Source organism: Anoplolepis gracilipes, chromosome 2 (genome assembly GCF_047496725.1).
Source record: "Anoplolepis gracilipes chromosome 2, ASM4749672v1, whole genome shotgun sequence".
Taxonomy (NCBI): Eukaryota; Metazoa; Arthropoda; class Insecta; order Hymenoptera; family Formicidae; genus Anoplolepis; species Anoplolepis gracilipes.
The window spans coordinates 21,963,423-21,974,295 of NC_132971.1; the positions used below are offsets into that span (position 1 = coordinate 21,963,423).

Genomic DNA, 10,873 nt, shown 5'->3' on the forward strand with positions numbered 1-10,873 from the left:
CAGTGTATAAAATATTGATTGTTAGTTAAATTGTTAAATTAATTATTTCAAAATTGTTAATCATAGTATTTTTACCGATATTTTGCTTTAAATTAATAACTTTATTAAACCATAAAAAAAGTCATCCACTAAATTAGTAAGAATAATTTAATGAAACTGTAAGAGAATAGAGTTGAATTCGCTTACGTATATTTAAACCTGTTATATACATGTATGCATATTGAAAATTAACACTGTTGAATAATATTACGATTGTAAAGTTTAGATAATAATTTGTCAGAATTTCTCGGAATTGATAATTTCACCGGAATGCGAAAGAAGAGAAGTGAAATTAAAGGATAACGTCAATACTAATTCATCCTCTTAGCATCATGTACTATTATTAGACCGGTTATTAAGTAGTGTTGAGTGAACGATAAGGTGCTCCCGGATTATTATCCAATTGACGTAGCTAATTTAATCATTTTACAATAATGACGATTCAACAGTGGTGCCAGCGAAGAAAGATAAGTGATAGTTAGCGCACATTTTAAAAGAGAAGGGTCTAATTAAAACCGATACCATCGCTTTTCTATTTCGTTGAATAGCAGTAACGTCAATTAGAAGTCACGACATTTCCAAGAATCAGAAATTGATTACTCTTGGATATAAATACATAGAAAAATACATAAAACAGTATATAGTATTTTAGTTTCCGGAAAAGCAATTTCCAAAAGTTTCTTTCTCTTTTATTTTATAAATTATTTCTTTCTCTCTCCTTTTCTTTCTCATAATACCATCAAATTATCTTCTACAAATATCATCCCTTTTCTATTTCGCCAAATGGCAGTAACGTTAATTAAAAGTTACACCATTTCGAAAAATTGAATTTTTTCATTTTATATATAATACATTATTTCTCTCTCTCTCTCTCTCTCTCTCTCTTTCTTTTGACTCTTCCTTTCGTAATATTCCAAAATCATCATCTATAGATCTTTCGAATATTTTCGCAAAAGATTGTCTTTTCAAGAAAGGCGTAAAATAATGATTATATCACTTCGCGAACGCGAATAAGAATCGCAAATAAGAATCGATTGGAATTCCTATATACGATCGTACCTTGCACGGTAGTGTTTCCGATGCTAGCTGGTATTGAACTTGTCATTATCGTCGCGTTCGTCGATGACACTGCGAAAGTAACTTACGAAGAGGAGCCATCATCCCGAGCCCCGAGCTCCGAGCCCCGAGCCCCGAGCCCCGAGCGTAAGCACGTCAAGATAGCGCGATTTCAGCTCTTTGGCGCCGGTTAGGATAACACGGAGATAAAGCTGCGCCAAGCGCCGGCTTTAGCGCCAGCAGCAGCAGCCTTCGGTGTGTAATTGCTTCTAATTTTATACACTTTTATCGTTTATCGTCGCCGCCGATTCTTTTCCCGTCCTCCGGCGCGTCGCCGTCCGCTACCGTCCATCGCCCCCGGTCCACCCCGCGCGCGCGATTCATATTCCCGATAAATCTGCGTAATAGTGGCACGTGGTACCCATTGTACACACGGGATCAGTATTGTCTTAACACAGTCTTAACATGAGTCTGCACGCGTATATCGAGAGGCATATTCGGGCCGCGTGATTCGTCTCTAAATATTTGCGCGTCGTGGCTGTTGATTATATTAGGGTAAACTGGGGTACGCGATGGCCATAGGCTGTCATTTTTTCAATAATCGCTACATGCTAAGCTTCTTCTAGTCATTGTCAAAGATAATCGACATTTACGGTAGTTTATGTGCATACTAGTGATGGGCGATTTTTTAGAAAAAATCGATCTAAAAAATCAAAACTACGTAACAAAAATTAAAAAGTCATGATTTTGTAAGATGGATTATATTATATTTGCATAACTATAGTAAATTATGTTTTACTTTAAAATAATTTGATTTATAAAATTATTTGACATTAGTTTCGGAGACACTCAAAAATATTTAAAAAGAGAATAAAAATATTTTAAAACATTTTTTTTTTTTTTTTTTTTTTAATATATTTGTTCAATTTTCCATTCGTGCGCAGATTGAAAAGCGCCACTTCTGGCACCACTAAACGTACGTGTATCAAATCAACAGATCGATATTCGATTTTCTACAAAAAGAATCGATTTAAAAAAATTTTTCGATTTTTTGAAAATCGAATCGAGATCGCCCATCACTAGTGCATACATTGTTCGAAATAACGATATTATGAATCTTATATCATATTTTTACTTTTGACTACCTGCAAAGTTTTTCATTTGTCCCCTAAAAGTTATCGCAATCGACGTTAGACATATTATAAAAATATGTAAATTGTTATATGATCTACAATTTTTATTTTTCCTTAAAAGTTGGGTAAGATGGCCAATGCTTACGTTGTACTATTTTGATAATATAAAATTTCTATTAAATATTTTCCTTTTAATTTCGCTAATATTACGTAATTTAAGCTTCAAGGAAGATATAATATGTCAAACGCTATTAAAAAATAACAAAAATAAAAAGTATGCTTCTTGCATTTTAAAAAACTATGGCCATTTTACCCGAGTTTACCCTATGATTATATTAGAGGAAGAGAGATGAGCATTTTTTATCAATTCTTAATTAATAAAATAATAAACAGTTTTCTAATAATAATTTTATTCTGCTTTGAGAAAGCAGTGAACGGTTTCTCAAGTAACGGTCACGGTAAATATTTAGAGACAAAGCAACGCGAAACACACGCCGAATATGCCTCGATACGCTTGCAAATTCATATGCTCCGAGGCATTTTTGACCCCGTGTGTACCACGCTGTTCTAATTACATATCGGTGACGACAAAATCGTCAATCCCTCGTGAAAAAAATTCGATCGACGCGAACGCGACATTCGTCGCGAGATAACAATTGCTAACGCGATACGAAAAGCTCCACTTCTAGTTTATACAAACTGGAACGAATATCCTTTTGCCCTCTTATTATGCGAAACACGCGCAAAAATCTTAAAAAATCTCATCAAAATACTAGAACGTTCGCATATGTTTGAACTCAAAACGGTGCGTTTGTTTCTGTAAATAAAAAGTCAGTAGAGAATGTAAAAATATAAACGTTTCCCGGAAGCAATGCTTTGTAATGAAAGCAAAGGGTTTCTCACATACAAAATAGGAAATGCATTTCGTTCTTTCAAAAAAAAAAAAAGAAATAAAACTGCGCTTCTCTGCTTTTAATTAGCAACAATATTGGTTATTTCGTTACCAATTTACGTAACACGAAACTCGTTTTGTGACTTCTACACAATATATTACCAAGAAAAAATTCTACGGCAAAATGTACCTTAAAAAATGCATCTTGCATTTGACACATATTTAAAGTTCTATAAATCATATTTCCGTGAAAATATATCAATCGCTGTGTCTTGAAAATAATGTTTCTCCATTTTTTCGGAATTTTATTACATTTGTTATATAATACAACGATTGCATAAAATTAAGCTTTTTTTTTTTTTTTGAGTCTTTTAGTTCGGTTTACGGATGAATAAATATATGAATTTGTTGATAAAAATTAGGTCAACTTTTCTAGCGATTTATATATACGTACTACGTACATCGCATGCCATTAAATTAAATTAATAAATTAATTAATTAAATATTTTACGAAATATTTTACGCTCTTTATGTGTCAGGGAGAGAGAGAGAGAGCTCATAATTTATGAGATATTACATTATTATTGATAATTCTGATTACACTTTTGCATTCCTGCGAATTACTTCAACCGAGTTTACCATAAATTCATCGTAATGCGTCTGGAAAATCAGTTAGCCGATCATCGCATCGCTGATGATCTATGTGGTTATTAGCCTTAATAAGCTGCGGCGGTTCAATTATATGCCCTTTCTGGGTGCACGAATTCGATGGATTCAAATTGTAAAGCAGTTAATCATTCCGCGCTAATGCAATTTTCCTGCTGGCTCAATTTGAGAAAAATTCTGCCTAAATTTTATGTATGATATTTTTTTCTCGATGGCGTTCTTCTTATTTTATTACCTTTTGACATTATATCTTTTTCTGCACTAAAAAAATACATTTTTAGAAACTAAACATTTTATGTAGCTTCTTATATATTTTAATTTAATTATTAATCAATCTTTTCTTTTAAATTTTTTTCTTTTTTGCCTGAAACAACAGCTGATTCGAATAAAACGACATGTAATTCCCGTTATTCATTGACTTTTAAAGATGCGCTACGAATTACAGTAAATTTACACAAAAGTAAGACTTCAAAGAAGTTGCAGGAAAATATCAATGAAAGTGCGCACGCGACAAAACGAAGGGAGGAATCGCGCGCGCAAAGGAAGCTATCGAAACTAAATAAAATCGCGTACGTCGCGTATACGGGCAAAAGATATCAAACTAATCTTCGCATTCATGAGATACTCTCGTGGACGATGTAGAACGATGAGAGCATCACTCAAACAGAAACTCAAAGCTCAAAGTCTTGAGTTTCGTTGCGCGACTATCCCTAGTTCGATGCAATATCATCTGTGAGAACGATGAGAATCTAGATTAAAGCTTTATACCTGGACGTTAGACACCCGCCCGTTAAATAATAGAACGACGTGTAATTCTAGCAGCATAATGTTTCATCGCCCATTAAGTTTTACAAGTGGATTGCAAATTGCAGATTTACATGAATTTAACGTTACGTTCTAAAAACCGTTGATATTTCCCTACAGAACAGGAACAGGAAATGCGCATTTGTTATTTATGTAACATTGTTGCAACAAGCAAGAAACTGGATAATCTGACTCGCAAAAGTAGAAGTTATTATATAGAACAAGAAAGTTATTGGATTGTTGTGTAAAATGTCATTTTAATTTCTCGGATAAATTTCAAAAATATTAAGCAATTTAAAAACAATTTCCAATTATAAACTTTTCGCGTTTTATACTTTTTATTTTTAATTATACATTTAAATGTCATAAAGTAACGATTCGAAAAATCCCATTATTCCCTACGATTTCCGCAAACCTATTTAAAAATTCACAAATATAAAGTATAAAGAAACAAAGTATAAAGAGAATTTTTAAATTGTTCCAGTACAACACGTACAATACGGAGAAGATAAAGTTTTACTTTTACTGGAAATTAGTTTTTTGACATTTGAAGTAATTCAATACTTTGGGAAGAATAAAAGCAGGGTTGCGAAGTAACGCCGTTACCGTTACAGTTACTTTTTTTTAGTAACGTGTTGATAACGGCGTTACTATCTTTTTTTTCTGTAACTGTAACGTATTTATTTAACAGTTACCTTTGTCGTTACTTTTTATATATCTGGAACCTATTTATGACATATTATATTTTCTATTTTCATATATTCAATCTTCAATTCTATCAATAGATATTCATATTATAAATTTAAAATTTATGAGAATACAAAAAATATATATCATGTGTTTTACTATATTTATAAACTTAATGCAAATCAAAATTTTTTCATTTATACTTTGAGTGTTTTAAAATTTTTTCTTTATTATTTATGGTTTTATAAATTTAAAAAAATTTATTGATATTTTATTAATATTTTAATTAATAATTTTTTAAATAAAATATATTACAAAAGTTATATATGTTTTATTTAATTTTAACATTAAAAAAGTAAGGAATAGCTACTATTTTAAGTAACGATAACGATAACTAATTACTTTTGATAATAAGTAACGAATAAGGGAAACTAGTTACTATTTTCACTCGGTAGTTACTTTTTAAAAGTAACTTTCCCAGCCCTGAGTAAAAAAAAGATTGACATTAACTTGATGAACTCACGTCAGAAAACATATGTTGGGAGGAATTGGGAATTAAGACGAGAGCGAATCATTTTGTTATGTCCGACCTGTCAGAACCGGGCACATTGTCGACGCGGAACAATCGCCGTGCTCCACGCACGATTACTCGAGAGGTTCGCACGAGGTTATCTACTCGTACATGTCGAATGGAAAATCGATCGTTTAACGTGCTCGAAACTTTCAACGAGAAAGAGAGTCCTGCGTGGATTGTCGTCCACGTCCATAGGTATATATACGCGCAGCCGAAAGAAATTCGATTAACGCCGCGATACAGAAATGCTCGTTTCAAAATGTCACTCGCACCTCGTACCAACGATTACACGAATTTCCGGCAATATCGGATGGCACCACGAGTTGCATACTGGCGCTTACGTGTGCACACGTAGCCACGTATATTTTTGAAAAATTTCAACGTGTGCGTGAAAGCGCACTAATCGTATATTTTTTAACTCGATTAACCAACTTTGATAGTTGAAAAAATCAGAGACTCTCTCTAGAAATTTTGACATTTTCGATATAAATGTACAAAATGTATTGTATAAAATCGTCTCGTACACAATTATTGCAAGTTTATGTTAAATAAAAAAAAGTCAAGCCAAATTAATATAAGTAAAAGCATAAAATGTTGTTTTTATTCGTCGATCAATTTTTCCTTGTACCTCGTGTATCGAAAAATAAATAAAAAATATTATATTATTATATACATAACAAAATAATTAATATAATTAATTATTAATTGATTTAATTCAATAAGATATAATTATGTAAATTTCAATTTTAAAGAAGAGATGATATATAATTAAATTTATATTTATATATGACACAATTGTTTGTCAATTATCATTAATTACAAGCAAAAAGTTCCATATACAGAGTGTCCTGTAATTGATGAAAAATCTGCTAATGGCAGATTCCTGAGATCATTTGGAGACGATTTTTCCTCATCGAAAATGTCGAGGCATCAATAATTTCCAAGTTATAAGCGATTGAAAAAAAGGCGCTTTTTGCAAACTAAATTCCTTGCAGTTAAAAAATTACCAAGACTATACATTCTTCAGTTAATTTCAGATAGAGTTTACTTTGGTAGAATTTTAATTTAAAGATTAAGCAAAAGATGTATAATTATAAAAATTGGAAATTTGCAAAAAATAATGACGTCTCTCGATCTTTTCGCTGAGGAAAAACCGACTTTAAATGATCTCAAGAATCTGCCATTAACAAATTTTTCACCAATTACAGGACACCCTGTATATATTATTTAGTTTATTCATTAGTGTACAAATATATTGAAACGCAAAATATTAATAAAATTACTCAAAAAAATATATATATATATATATATATATATATATTCTATGAAAATTATTTGACGAATCGATTAAGTATCCCCTATCATTTAATAAATAAACTATAAATATCGCTGTTTTTGTTATATTAAGAAAAAGTTTGTAAGCTCATAATATCCAGTCGCAAACTTAAGAGGATAAACTTTGTCAACTTATCAGTATCCTGAAACTGTCGCAAAGTTTCGTCGAACAATAAAGATGTACATAGGTATGATTTTTAAATCTTAAATTTTTTTATCCACGTGAAATTCTAATTGTAAAAGAGCTGTAGTATACACATATATCTATTTTTCCTTTCGCGCAAACAAATAATGTTCACCTTTTGTAATTAAATTCAATTTATTTAAGTAATTTTATTAACATAATATTTTGCGTTTCAACATATTTGCACACTGATGAATAATCTAAACAAATTATCATGAAACATGCGCCTTTCAGCATCCGCAGATTAATTAAATTTATGTATCTCTTCGTGTGTAAATTGTGTCGAAAATATTGGCCAATATGCTCAATCATCAATTGACTTGGTGTAATAAACGGAATCGCTTATATCGTAAAGATATTGAATGCGCGTCACGATTTATCGCTCACTGAATCATGATTACACGGCGCGGATTTAGATAGAGATCCAAAGTGGCTCTCTAGACAAACGAAGTTCGTGTAAACGCCTAGGCAGACATAAACAGAGAGCCAAATCGTACCGTAAAGACGAGATAGAAAAGTACGAGCGGGAAATGGCTAATAACGAGGTAGAGCCGTGAAGCGATGCTGGGACGAAGCGAGACGTATAAATCCCGGAACCTGGGATAAATCGCGACGCAATATCGAAGGATCCAATATACTCGACATATATATATATATATATATATATATATATATATATACCCGTAGAAGCTATAGCCGCAGGTTTGTTTCCCTTTGAATCTATACACATACACGTTCAATCGAATACAAAAAAAAAAAAAAAAGAACGTTTTGACGTCGAACGCTTGTTTTATCATCACGACATTTATCTCGCGGAATTGTACCGATCCGCGCATTTAATCTCCCTTATCAAATAATTACGGCACGCCCGTAAGAGCGTGATAATGATTCACCTCACAGGCCAGCTGTTGAATCTAAACCTCCGAACATAATTCCCTAATCTCAATTTTATCGTATTAAACGGTATAATTAATATTATTGTTAATTATATTCTAATTATAATGTACAGGATAATTTTAGATATATGTATAATTGTTTACGTAATTATATGTAACTAGAAAATATGTAATTATTAAGAATTAATAATATATAAAAGAATGGAATATATTAATTTTTCATTTATACTGATTCCGTATTATATATGCTCTTATTGCATTATATTTATAAAATTTCTATGCAATCGAATAAATATAAGTGATTTAATAATATTTTATAGTAATTTACGCGAGCGCTTGTTCATTATTTATCAATATATTGGCATAATAAAATAATGAAATATTTCCCTTGTTTGAACGTACATAATATAGTTTTCTTTTATAAAAGAGGTACAAACACACACACACACACACACACACTCTTGGAAAATAGATTCGGGCCTATATAAGCTATCCATAGAGGGTTCAATTCGGCGAATAAATGGCGACATTAATTCTTGAGCATTATCGTTATCGTAAGTGAATAAATAAATGGAAAAGAAATGGAATTATATATCGAAATAAAATATAAATTGTTCACGTCCCCCTAACGTTAAGTAAAAGAGTAATTGCGTATATATACGTTCCATTTCCTATTAATTGAATTATTTTACAATAATTCGATGGACAGGACTGCGCTTTGCGCGTTCACGGATCATTGCGTGCAAAAGCCATGTCGTGCCCTTATAATCGCAATTAAATATCGTATTAATTATACGGATATTGCCTCTTATTATAGATCTGTACTGTATTAATTGGTTGATATTACGGGCATACGAGCGCGCCCTTTGTCGCCCCTTTGTTTGTGTTGATATATAACACTGATATATAGCAGTCACTATATGATATTATATTCACTGTTCTTCGTAAAACTATGTACGTGTACATGGAAAATTTAATCAAAATGAATCTGTGCGACACAGAGGGTCTGACATGCAAACTGGTAAATAATAGACTGTTCTGTTCTCCGCGAGCTACATTTTCAATTTTCGCATAAATCAGGATTAGTGGACGCATAACGCTAAATTAACATCTAGATACTTTTGCCTCGCGGCGTTAACCTATCGATAAAGTGTAAAGGTTGAATTTGCACAATAGATGCTGACGTGGTTTATCGAATTATCGCAATTGATCGGTGTAAATAAATTTTACTATTTATGCTGTACCCGCGATAATAACCGAACCGACCAGCCAATCGTGAAATAACATATACACAAGCGATGTACATATATATATATATATATATATATATATATATATACCACATGTACAATGCACAAACAATGTATGTATACATACATTTGTTTTGACACTAATATTCAATTGGTCAGGTCGCTAGTAGAACAATAGGCACAGAATTTCCAGGTAAAGAAGGAAATCAAACGTCACAATTATTTTGGAAGGCAATTAACACGAGTTACGCAAATTTACATCATTTACTTCTTTAAAGTCATCGTGACTTTTCAATTACGACACAAACCGCTTATCTATAAGCGATAAGAAGACTCTACTAAAATTGACTAATATTGAAAACGCAATGTGTCAAATTTGTTTGGACGGAAAAAAATCTTTACAATCTCTATTTAATTTCACGGATAATTTGCACACCTCTCACGCGCGCGAGACCACTACTCCTACCATGAATTTATATAAATTCGCTTTGCAACTATATACAAATGTTAATACAACTGTATCACAACATCAAAAAAATCGATCAATGTCGAGACATGCGAAAAATAAAAAGAAATGACGTAAGAATAAAGTTGGCCAATTATTTTCCCTTAAGAAGGGATCGTCTTGGATCTTATCCCTCTTGAAATAAAAGCCCGTGACGCCGAAGGGGAAGCACACTTACTTGTTGAATTTGCGGTGATTCCGTGGAAGAACCGGCCCGTGGGAGAATCCTGGACTACTACTCTCTCTCTCTCTCTCTCTCCGCAACTCTTTGCCAAAAATAAAAGAGCGCGAAATTTCGCGTCTCAAGGGGAAACGCGAGAGTGGGCGAAGGACGCCTTCGCCCCGATGACTTCCGGCTCCGATCGAATCGTATATCGATCAATATCGAAACCGACTGAACTGAGATGACGAGAGGAATAATAATCGGAGGTGTAAGAGAGGTGGAAAGTGACGGTAATGACGGCTGCGAGGATGGACCTGGACAGGCGCCTTTAACAGGTGGCACGACGGAGTTCCTCACTGTCCAGAGTGCTAACGACGTGTGACGTCGACGCCTCGGTGCGAGAGGGCTTTTATAGCCGGTCGGTGCCGCCGACTCGACTCGACCTCCACTCGGCAGTCTCTACTCCACTCGGCGCGACCTTCCTGCCTGCTTAGAGACTTTCTTCGCCCTACTGATTTGTCATTACACCTTTCCGCTCCCAACCCGCCCTTCGACCCCTTCTCCCTCTCTCTCTCTTTCTTGCGGTACTCCTTGCAACCACCGTTCGTCATATTAAGAGGGAAGGAAACCATAAAGCAAGATGTGCCATCTCGTTTAACGATGCGCTCTTGTCCTTAAACACTTTTCGC

At 33.3% G+C, this 10,873-nt stretch overlaps 1 protein-coding gene across 1 annotated transcript in view; it reads right to left on the reverse strand.

The window, feature by feature from the left end:
• Dh44 (corticotropin-releasing diuretic hormone 44) overlaps positions 1 to 10,557 on the reverse strand; it is a 32,305-nt gene extending 21,748 nt beyond the window's left edge. Inside the window, exon 1 of the mRNA XM_072910747.1 lies at positions 10,200 to 10,557. The gene's annotated coding sequence lies outside the window, so the exon portion shown is untranslated. The remainder of the gene's footprint in view (positions 1 to 10,199) is intronic.
• Between the last annotated feature and the right edge of the window lie 316 nt (positions 10,558 to 10,873).